The sequence below is a fragment of the Elephantulus edwardii genome, unplaced genomic scaffold (assembly GCF_000299155.1).
Source record: "Elephantulus edwardii isolate Elephantulus edwardi_28Jun2011 unplaced genomic scaffold, EleEdw1.0 scaffold00011, whole genome shotgun sequence".
Lineage (NCBI taxonomy): Eukaryota > Metazoa > Chordata > Mammalia > Macroscelidea > Macroscelididae > Elephantulus > Elephantulus edwardii.
The window spans coordinates 8,761,157-8,771,296 of NW_006399761.1; the positions used below are offsets into that span (position 1 = coordinate 8,761,157).

At 41.5% G+C, this 10,140-nt stretch overlaps 1 protein-coding gene across 2 annotated transcripts in view; it reads right to left on the reverse strand.

Annotated features, from left to right (window-relative positions):
* NRXN1 (neurexin 1) overlaps positions 1 to 10,140 on the reverse strand; it is a 1,383,864-nt gene that overhangs the window by 930,007 nt on the left and 443,717 nt on the right. The window lies entirely within an intron of this gene.

Genomic DNA, 10,140 nt, shown 5'->3' on the forward strand with positions numbered 1-10,140 from the left:
GGGTTAAATCAGGCTGCTTCTTAGAGCCAAGGATTCTGAAGCTTCATCTCACACACTTTGGACATGCTGCAAGGAGGGAGTCCTTGGAGAGGGACATCAGGCTTGGGAGGATAGAGAGACAGTGCAGGAAAAGAAGACCCTTGATTAAATGGATTGATTCAGTCACTGGAGTAATGGGGGTAGGTGTGTCGGAGACAATAAGGTGGGCTCAGGATAGAGCAGGGTGTAGGGCCGTTGTACAAAGGGTCGCTATGAGTCACAGGTGACTTGGTGGCACATAACAATAACAACAACAACAACTAACATACTACTATTACTTGGCTTTTAACAAAGTTCCTTGTCTACCTGGTTGGATTCATGCAGTCGGCCTCATGCGACTGGGAGGTTGCCTGTTCAGAATCCAGCTTTCATTTTCCTTTTTTGCCACATGCTCCTTTTATCTTGCTTTCTTCTCCTTTGTGTCATGGCTACAATGAGGCAGGCAGGGAGCACGCACTATCTCCTCCTCCCTCCCTTGCATTCTGATGGTTCATCTCCCGGTCCAGGCCATAGTCGGTGCTGGATGTCTCCACGTTCAAATTCAAATGAAGTTTAACAAAATTATTACCCCTCTCATCCTGTGCAACTAACTGAACACCTGGAAAGAAAATAAGTGAGACAGGGGTAGAAGAGCAAGAAAGGTCACATCACCTCAAGTCCTCGGCAACCTTGGCAGCGCGTGTTAGACTGGGACAAAAAATGCTATTGCTGTGTGGGTTCTCGAGCCAGATCCAAAGCATAGCTGACCTCTGGGCAATTCCTCAAAGATGAAGAACAGAGATCTATGAAAGTGAGATTGTTTGATACACAGTGCCTTTTCATCTCCAGCCTAACAGAACACATCATCGTCTGATTCACAATGGCCCATGCCAGTCCAATTCATTCTGCAAATGCCTAATATGTCAATACTTATGTGTTCCATTTCTTTCTTAATCATGGCCACATTTCCTACAATCACGCTTCTCTCATTTCACGTCCCAATCACTAGTGTCTGTGTCCAAGAGGTCATAGGCTTAAAAACCCTCTGAAGTAGCATGCATGCACTGTGACGCAAGCAGAGATGATCATGAATTGGAATCAATTCAATGTCAATTTAAAAAAGGAAAACAATAAAAGGGAAATACTCAAGAAGGGGGAAGATGAAAAGAAATTGCTAGACCAATTATTGTTTATGAGCAAATTGACCCAGATGTGATGAAATGAAACTGGAACCAATTTTCACCCTGATTACGAGCACAAAGGAATGAGAAGCAATCCATGTCCTGGCTCTAGAAAGCATCACACGTCTGCCAGATGGACGATCCAAATTAGATAAATTCATAATCTGATCACTTCTTTCTTTTCCCACTATTGCTACCGTACTCTGCGTCACCTGCATCCCTCATATTGCTGTTAGTGCCACTGAGTTGCCTGAGACCCACAGCGCCACTAAGTATTCCTCATATGTTTCCAGAATAGCTTTTAACTGGTCCCCACAATACTACTATTCCCTAATCTCATCTCTGTCACCAAAACGTAGAGTTCTTTTTAAAATGTAAAGTCTAATCATGTCACTCTTCATCGTAAAACCCATCACAGAGAATTTTACTAACTTTTAGAGTTAGAAATAGAACAATTGTCAATGGAAACACCAAGCGGCGCGTGTATTCTAACAATCAGCAAAATCTTTATAACCACAGAGGACAGAAGACATGAGAATGATCTCAGAAAGTCACAAGACTTAAATAGGTGAACAGTCTCTGGTGGCCAAGTGGTAAGAAATTGCGCTATAATCCTGAAGGCATGGAGTTTGAATCCACCAGCTGCTCCAAGGGAGACAGATGGACAATCCCCTCCAGTGCGATTAACTGCCTCTGAAAATCTGCTTGAGGGTTAGCTATGGGCCGGTTCCAACCGGATGGTATACAACAACAAAAAGCCCAAGAACAGGAATTCATGACCTTCTGCAGATTATCAAGCTGCTTAATGATATGTAGCTTTGTTTCCCTTCAAACACTAGTATTCAATGATGCTAGTGAAAAACCAAATTCATTCATTATCTAATTTCCCCCAGATTTAAAATATAATTGAACATATTCAATAAACTACTCTGTTACACAATCCTAGATGAGGAGCACTGGAGTTTTCTACATTTGTCTACCACCAGCAATTACTGATGAACAAAGGATTAGGAAGGAATACACAGTTTCAAATTCTTTCTGTCCCACTAGCCTAACCCGACTGAAGGGCCACTCTTTGAGCATGCCAAAAAAAAAAAAAAGAAGAAGAATCAAAACAAAACAAACCAACCCAAAACTTCCCTAAAAAGGACATCACCTTACAACAGAGACAAAAATCTCTGCATTGTAGATATCCTGGCATTGAATCAATTCAGTGGATAATGATAAGGAAGCTATCACTAGAGTGTGGGTCCCCCCCACCTTTTTTTTTTTGATTTGACTATTTCAGAAAATAAAGACAAGAGTTGAAGATGAGCGAACAATGATGACCAAGAAATCAACATTAGTCCTCAAAGACCGGAGGAACTGTGGGGTGACATCAAGGATACTGTCAAGGATTTAGGGAACTTCTCTGTCTTCACACTTTCTCTTAAGAACCTACATACTTGTTTCCTTTTCATTCACCCAATCACGAGTCTCCAGTCCTGTAAGAGGGAGAGCAAAGTCCTTAGAAGAGCTTCCACGTGACACACAATCGGGCCCTATCCTCAGATCTGGAGCTCTTCCTTAATACAGTGCCCGGTTACTTATTCTTCACACAGCAAGACAGATGTCTGGGTCATGGCTTTTCCCTGGCTCCCCCTTCTATGCAGTCTGGGGTGATCTCCCACCAGATATCTGCACGGCTGGCTTCTTTACGCCCCTCAAGTCTCTTGTCACAACATCACTTACACGTTGTCTTCCTCTGGCTCATCTTTCTCTTTCTCCATTGTTACTTCTAATTTACCACATAATATTTTTAAAATTGCTTTCAATAAAATAAAACCCCTCATGATTCCATTCATAATCAACTTAGGACTTTGGTCAATAAAGTTTTGTTGTGTTGTTTTTTGTTGTTTTTTTTTGGTTAGGGTTTTTTTTTGTGTGTGGGGTGCTTTTTAAGTATCCAAGTGCTCATCAACAAATAAATGGATAGAGAAGCTATGGTATATTCACACAATGGAATACTATGCAGCACTGAAAAAAAAATCTCATGAAATATTATACAGAATGGGTGACCATGGAGGACATTATTTTGAGTGAAATATCTCAGTTACAAAAATATGAACACTGCATAATGCCACTGCTGTAAAACAGGACTGACATGGGAGTTGGGGGCAACTAAGTAAAGAGGGGATAAATAATGTGTATACTGCATTGAAACAGATGAGGGAGAGAACTGTATAAAAAGGAATGTATGATTAGGTATTATTGGCATGACAAGAGTTCAGAATAAGAGCTGCATAGTAAAATGGTCTTGGGAGGGGAGGAACTGTATAACAATGACAGAACTGTTTTTTTCCAAAGAAAAATCAAATTGGAGGGAGAGGGGGCAGGGGGTAAAATGGTCAATAAAGTTTTAATGGCTGACTTTTCTGGAGGTGCCTTGAGGTGAACCTTCAAGTAGCAGTGTGTTACCAGCTAAGTGTGGCATTACTCATGGACGCCAGAATGTAATTATTTATGTTTTAAAATATGTTGTCCATCTCCTACACTGAAAGAGACAAAGGGAAGATGTATTTGTTTTACTTTTTTTTTGGAAACTCCAGGCCTAGGCCGATACCATTCCCAGGATAATCACGTCATAGATGAATGCTGCTGTTGTTCCTTTCTCCTAAACAAGTGAAGTATTTCCCATTGTCTAAGGCAATGTGACCTGGTGGCAAGCAGATGCACTACAATCCCAAAGGCAAGCGGTTCGAGACCACCAGCTGCTCCGGGGAAGTAAGATGGGCACTCTCCTCTCATGTGATTAACTGCCTCTCAACACCCACCAGAGGGTCAGCCATGGGTCATTTCTGACTCCACGGTTCACACCAAGGCAGTGTAAAGGAGCTCTGGTTGCCCAGTGATTAGGTGTTGGGCTGCTAACAAAAAGGACAGTGGTTCAAGTCCACTGGCTGCTCTAAGGAAGAAAGATGGGCTGTGTCCTCCCATACGGATTGACAGATTGAGAAACCCCGAATGCAGGTTGTTATGAGTCCTACTTGACTTGGCAGCAGGGGGAGGGCAGTCTGGACTTGAGGATCCACAAGAGATAAGAATCCTGCTCTCAAAAAGAAAAAAAAGAAACAGAAGCAGAATGTCTTTTTAACACTTTTACACTTGAAGTTCTTGTCTTCCTTTAAATCACAAGGATAATCTGTTGACCCTTACAACAGCTTGGAGCTATTATTATCCCCAATTGAGAGAGAAAGAAAGAGGCTAGAGGGTTTATTGAGGCCCTAAGTGGCAGAACTAGGCCTAGTAAACCATGTTATTGGATTTCCTCTTCTCTAAGGTCACAATGAGCTGAAGCCACATCTCTGATGACAGTGCATTTGCAAGAAGACACAGCCTGTCTCTTTGCACCCTCAGGCAGAGCTTTTTAGCCTGTGTGATTGGATTCTGAATACAAAAAGAACTATTTCCTTGACATGTTGGCATCCAAGTCTTAAGACTGTCTCTCCCTCTGTAGTTGTGTTCCTTTGTTTCCTGTGATTTGTCGGGTACAATCTGTTAGATGCAACCTCGCAACCAACCTAGCTGAGGTTAAGAGTGGGTGGGTGTCTCTTCCTTCCAGAAAGATAAATAGAAACTGGTAAACCACAGAACCCAAGTCTGCTAAATGTAAAACCAATGTTTTAAACTTACCCGTGATATATCCACTGTCATGGAGTAAGAGAAGTTGATAATGCACTGAGAAGACCTAGATTGAAATTATTCTTGTTATTATCTTTTCTAAAATACACATATCAGTTCGACATTTCATTTCCACTCCCTAGCACCATTTTTCCCCCCCAAAATTATTTACAATTTTGCAGGTCATTAGCCCTCCTTCCTCGACTGCCTACACGACCTCATGCCCCATTACTAGTGTCTGCTTCCTTCTTCTGTGCTGTTCTCTCCTCTTTCCAGAATCCCACTGGTACACTGCTGTTCTCTCCTCTTTTCAGAATCCCAGTGGTACACTGTCAGTTTTCTCCTCCACGTTAGCATCACCTTCTATTTGTTCACACTAGTAAAAATGCTTCCTTCTAGCTCTTCTGTATCCAAGCACTTTTCAGGTGTGGCAAGCCTTTTTAATCCCCTTGTACTGAGAACTACGTAAGCTTCTGGAGCAAACTCTACAATCTGATACAATCCAGAATCCATCACAGCATGACACTTAAAATAGCATCAATTACACTGTGAATAAGCCATACACTGGTAGGAGAAGATTACACTATGACCTCAAATAAGAACATGGAAACAGCACAAATGTCCAACCACAAACAAATGGATTGAGAAATTATGGTACACTCACACAATGGTGTCCTATACAGCACACAAGAGCAATAATTTTGTAAATTATTACCTAACTTGAGATGGACTGGAGAGCATTATGCTGAATGAACTAACTCGGCCACACAAGGATAAATATTGTGTAAAACCATTATTGTAGAATGAGTATAAGGATCCAAGAGGGGTGGGAGAGGCTGGAAGCAGAGGGATGAAGATGTGCAGGGGGAGGAAGGACTAATCATAAAGTTGTACAATTTGATGAGGGAGGATTGAGGGAAATGGAAAGAATTTGTTCTTGAAAGTAACATATTCAAATTTTGTAAATCAATTAGTAGAAAATTTTTTAAAAAAGAAAGACAAGAGAAAATAAAATTTGTTGTTTTTATGTGTTGTAGAGTTAGGACCAATTCATAGCTGGCCCTTAGCAAAGTTTCAGAGGCCGTAAATCAACCACAAGGAGACTGTCCATCTTTCTCTGGCAGAGCAGCCGGTAGATTTGAGCGACTTTATTTTGGGTTGCCAGCACAACTCCTTACTCAACAGGCCATTTGGGCTCCCCAGGACATTAAGAGGGAGGCTGGAGACAGAAGGCAGTGCCCACTTCTCTTCACCTTTCCACTGCCGTCACCCTGGTCCTTTCACCACCCAACATTGCGGCCATCAATCACGTGCCCAGGTTGGCATAAGTTCTTGCCTGGGTCTGTCAGGTAGGGTAAATGCTAAATGCACCAGTAACACCTGCTACCAAGGTTCTATTGTGTTACAAACGGGTCCATCTACAACTACTTCTTTGGCCTCTGCACCCTTTTCTGAGGCCGTAAATAATTTTTTCTTTTCATTTTGCTGACCACCTTTTATAACATTAACCTATAAAAAGGGATCCATTATGTTTAATAGACAAGTCTTGCAGCACAGAAAACAGGTGCATTTGATGACCTTATTTTAACCTGATCCATTTTGTGTGTGTACCAAGGTTTACAAATGTGAAAAACTTTAATCCAAGACAAAAAAGTAAATAACTTTTGAGAGAATATGTAGTATATATCACGGTCTGGCTATGTGTCATAAGTGGAACAAACCCTATAATTTTGTGACACATCATTGAGGATGCTTAAGTGATAAAAATCTAAAAATATTGACATGTAGAACTGTTAACTGTGTAGATACCAAATGTATTTTGGAGGTATCTATTTTCTTTCACTAGAAGCTGTATATTATTTGGTATGTTGGTAAAAAGAAAACAAAACAAGGAGTTTCTTCTGCAGTAAACATAATCTACGGCTCTTTATAGAGACAATGGTGCACAGCCGTCAGCTGGTCAACTTTTAATAGGAAATCTGGCAATCTCATGTCACTGGCTGCTCTGCTCTTAGAAGCCTTGTGCGGCAGTCATATTTTAGCCATATATGGTCCTTATGAATCAGAACTGACCTGACAGCCCACAAAAACAACAAAAACCAAAAAAAAACCTGTATCAACAACTTTTCTAAGTTTAAGCAGGGCTTCTCCTTCTATAGCTAACCAGCACATCAATTAACATTGTGCAATAAATTATAAGCAACCAACCAACATCTTTTACACTTGGTTTTGCTTTCAATTCACTCTTAAATAAGTTTTCATTTCTGTAAGGTGCAAGTCTTGATGACATGAGGGAGCCTGTGAGGTATATTTTCGTTTTACCCTGAAGGGTACAGAAATGATTTTTAGCCATAGGGTGTTTTTCTGCAAACCCATAAAGCAACACCTCTCCAGCAGCTCGGATCGACTAGTGACTCATTGGAAGAGAAAGATGCAATCTCCTTCCATGCAATTTACAGCTTCAGAAGCCAGCTGGAAAGGCAGCTAGGAGTTGATTCCGAGTTTTGAGTTTGATGAAAGTTAAGCTTGTTCTGTGCTTTGCTCAGTGACTTATGATAGCACCTAAGTCACGCAGCTGATGTGTCAAACACATGCACACATTTAATCTCCCCACCACTATTCCTTGCTCCATTGACGGCAAAGGTTCTTACATTACCAGGAACGAAAATGAGCCATTTGTGTAAATCACATCACTTATTTATCCTTTCATTTAGGCGTTAACCACTTTTTTTTTTCTCTTCAGCTGATAAAGCAGGCATTGAGAATTGAAAACAATAAATTCTGAAAACGGAGCTAATAAATGTGTATGTTAGGACCAAAGTCCTGGAGTCTGTCTATCTGGAAAGCCAACCCTCTTAAGAACTTTCATGCTGGCTTCGTTCACCTACAAACATTATGACTGGAAGAATCATTAAATGTTACTTCACCATTCCCACAATGCATAAGAACACGGAGAGACATTGTATTATAAGCCAAACCACCTAAGATGTGATCTGGCACCTCCAGAACATTGCTTGGGAGTGTTCTTGAGTGCACAGGATTCTCTGTATCTGAAAAGCAAAAGCCCATATATGCAGAAGAAAGGAGCTTGTGTGAGGGCAGTGTGTTGTGGGCATTTGGAATAGATTAGAAGCCTGGGAGTACCTTTGACCACTGGTTTCTATCACTCTAACTGTCAAGTTCTTGAGTTACTCAGGAAGCAGGGTTGAGGTCATGGACTTGGCACTTGGCTGTCTGCTTGAGACTTGAACTAAGGGACTGCTAGGAAACTACAGCAGGTCTCCCCAAACGTCAGTGAGTCAATAAATATGCAACAAAAATGAGTAGTCTCTCAACAAGGTGCTGGACAGCCGTCTGGGCATTTGACAGAGTGTGTGTGCTAAAGAAACTCTTCAAGGTTCTTCATGTAACATGAAGCTATCCTGACTATGGTTATCACGTGTTAAGTGTTTATTCTTGCCAGCAAATAGGCTGATTATGGCCCCACCCTCATTGCACAGTTGAGGACTGCATTTTAGGGACACCACATGACTGCATTTGGTTCCCACAGCTAATCAAAGGTGCGCCCTTGTTGCCAGCAAGTCAGCACACACTCACAACTCACCCTCCAGTGGGTTTTCAGAGGCTACGTCACATGGGAGGAGACTGACCATCTTTCTCTCATGAAGTTGGAGACTGTCTTTCTCCTGTGGAGTAAGCCACCCCACCCCACCTTTGGGATGGCAATGCAAATACTGGAAGTATCTCAGCTGTTAGTAATGTTATAAGTAAAATGCGCATTCATGATTGAGTGAAATTATAATAACAAGATTAGAAAAAATTATAATGATCAAGTGAAAGTTCAGTAGGATTTGTTAACCTCCACTTTAAAAAAACTGTGTTAAAAAGTGTGTGTATGTACACACACACACACACACACACACACACACACACATATATATATACATACATTTGACACAGAGTATGTTACTCTGACATCAAAACAAGGTTTCTAACCCAAAAGAGAGGCAGCTCATGGAAGGGTTGAGTCAAGAAGAACAACTATGTCTTTGACCCTGCTCTGTGTTTTTGTCCTCACTTTTAAGATGGACTGCATGAGTCTGAAAACAAATTAAGCACATGGGGATTTCCTTCCTTTTTTAGAAACCAGATTCATTCCATTTAGCAACAGGAATCTGTGTGTTTCTCAATCACACAGCTCAACTACAGCTTCTGTTTAACAGCCTCCACTTTTCCTTGCCTGCGCCTTAAAGGTTCCCCGTAATTACCCCTCAGCTGTTTAGACACACAGCCCCGGAGGCTGCTTCAGTCTCTCCTGTTTGCGACATTAGGGAAATTGTATGGTGCACCCGCCTGACTGACAACACCACGAAGCCCTCGTGAAATGAGGAAATTCTACAGAACTGGGGCTTCCTCCTCCTTCTGAAATCATGTCCCTCTCATGTCACTTAAGATCCAAAACAGTATTATCTCATCTTCTGATCCACCAACTGAAGACTATCCCAGACACTTTAATACTAATTAAGAACTGAAGTGCTTGATATGCAAACACTGCAGTAGCCACCTCTCCCCAGGCAGGCCTATTATTATATTCATGAAGAGCTTCCTGACTCCTTCATAGCCTTGCAGGCACTAGGAAGGGAATTGTTTGGTCTGTCCATCACTGCAATTCCTCCTAATTGTTATTTGTATTATTCCTTGCGGCTTTCACTCCCCACAGATTATGTGACAGTACTGATATTGCAGTGTACATAGCATATATTTTTCAAGAGTCTGTGGGTGCCTGTGTATGAAGTCTATTTCGATTCCTCCCACCAGGCACTGAAATGCTACAAATTAAATAGAATGTCCTTTCCACGGCTTACATACATCATCGGCAAAGAAAAGTTTATCATCTGCACGGAAAAGCTGCTGGTTCTATTTTGCCTCCAGTATTTTAAACACTACACCTGCCCTGCTATATCAGGGTTAGATCTCTGCACAAGCAGAGTTAGTAGCCACCTACACACTGTGCTTTCAGAGATACAGAGACAACGATCTTCCTCAAAACAGATCTTCAGTAGGTATACAATGCACCAATTTCTTCCTTTCAAACTCTAGCAAAGAGAAGTATGAACGACTCAGACATCAAAAGAGTAAGAGGACGGACGTGTTAGGTGTCCCTGAGAGTCAATTTCAATCCATAATGACTCCGATGTATGACAGAAAAACACTGCCCAGCTGTAGAGTTTATCTTTCAATACGGCTTTCCTAGCCATCAACTGACTGACTTTGCTATATA